This window comes from Chlamydotis macqueenii, chromosome 3 (genome assembly GCF_036417535.1).
Source record: "Chlamydotis macqueenii isolate bChlMac1 chromosome 3, bChlMac1.mat, whole genome shotgun sequence".
Lineage (NCBI taxonomy): Eukaryota > Metazoa > Chordata > Aves > Otidiformes > Otididae > Chlamydotis > Chlamydotis macqueenii.
Window position 1 is genome coordinate 87,925,989 of NC_141558.1, and position 1,549 is coordinate 87,927,537.

Below are 1,549 nucleotides of genomic sequence, written 5' to 3' on the forward strand. Positions count from 1 at the left end.
AACTTTTCGTGAGCAGGTTGCTTTGTCTGGACCCAAAGACACAACATACACATTTTGCCCTGTTTTCCCAGGGGGGCGCGGGGGGAACCCGCAAAGTTCAGAAGACAGAATATCTTCCACCACACCTTCTCACAAGAACACTCATTTTGTCATAAAAACACAGAAATTGTCTTTGTTCTTACTAGCAGCCTAGCCATTTAGCATTAGAGGAAGTGCTGCATGGTTGTCTCATGCCCCTGGATCTAGTCTTGACTCAGGTGTAAGAATGTAAAAAATTATAAATAGGTCTTATGTTTTTTTCTGTTACGGTACTGCTTTTTTAACCTTATGGTCCAACCTGAATTTACTTCAATTCTGATGTCTGTTTACTTGTTCATGCTAAACTAACTTTTCTCTTTCCATTCTTTTCTTTCTCCATGTTGTTTGCTCCTGTGATGTTCTTATTTGAGGCCTAATGAGAATCCAGAGACACCTTATTACCAGTCCATCACCCTCAGCATCCAATTAGTTAAAATCTGTCTAAGCAGCAGCTAATTGCAAGTTCAGAGATGAGTTTTGGAATTCCAAAGAGGAGTTTGGGAGCTGACTTTGTATCAGAGCAGACTGACTGGCACCTCCTTTGTCCAGTGAGAGTCCAGAGCATCAGTTGCAGGAGTATTACACAAACCTCTGCAAAGCAGGTAAGGACCTTGCCTCACTTTTTCAGTCCCTGAGACAAACTGCAGTACTTCCTCTTGCAAAGATGTGAAGACTCTCGATTTGCTCTGCACCATTGGGCCCAAATTTCAGTACTGATTTTAGGAACAATTTAACTGACTCTCACTATGGGTGCTCAGTCCCTTTAAAAACTTAACTCAGTTAGGCACGTGATGGAAAGATGACACTACAGCTAGTACAAAACAAGTTTATAAATTGTAATTCAATGCATGAAGACGACAGGGTGCTACAAAATGCTAATAAGCACTAGTCAGTCAAATATTTTTTCTCCAACAAATGGAATTTTTCTCTTCCGAACTCTTTTAACACCACAACACATGCTGTTTGCTTTCTTTTACCATTCCTCTCTTGAGCAGTTTACTTACTGGCGTGCAGACAGAAGTTTTAATGAACTTTCTAATTAGTTATTAACAGCTGGATTCCTTTACCTTCCAAATGCCACTGAGATCTGTCACCAGGAACTACCAGGACACCTCCTGTAGTCCTCTTTTGGATACAAGGCAAAAATAAGTTAGAAAATATTTTAATGTTCTGGTATTTTACAAAGTTTTTAAATATTATATGCATAACTTTACATAAATAAAATAATTTGCTATTTTTCTTGGGATTGTGGCTCTTGGTTTCGAAGGTCAAACTGTGGTTTAAAACAATTTTTTAAAACTGATGTGAAGAATGCAACAGCATGGAAGAGATGTACAAAACTAAACAAGTCCATTTTCTTTCTCATGGTAGGTTCTTTATGTATTTCAGTGGGTGAAACTGGGCCCTTCCCACAGACGCCTGACACGAATGTATTAAAACATGGTTTTCCTTTCAATGAAGAAACAATACG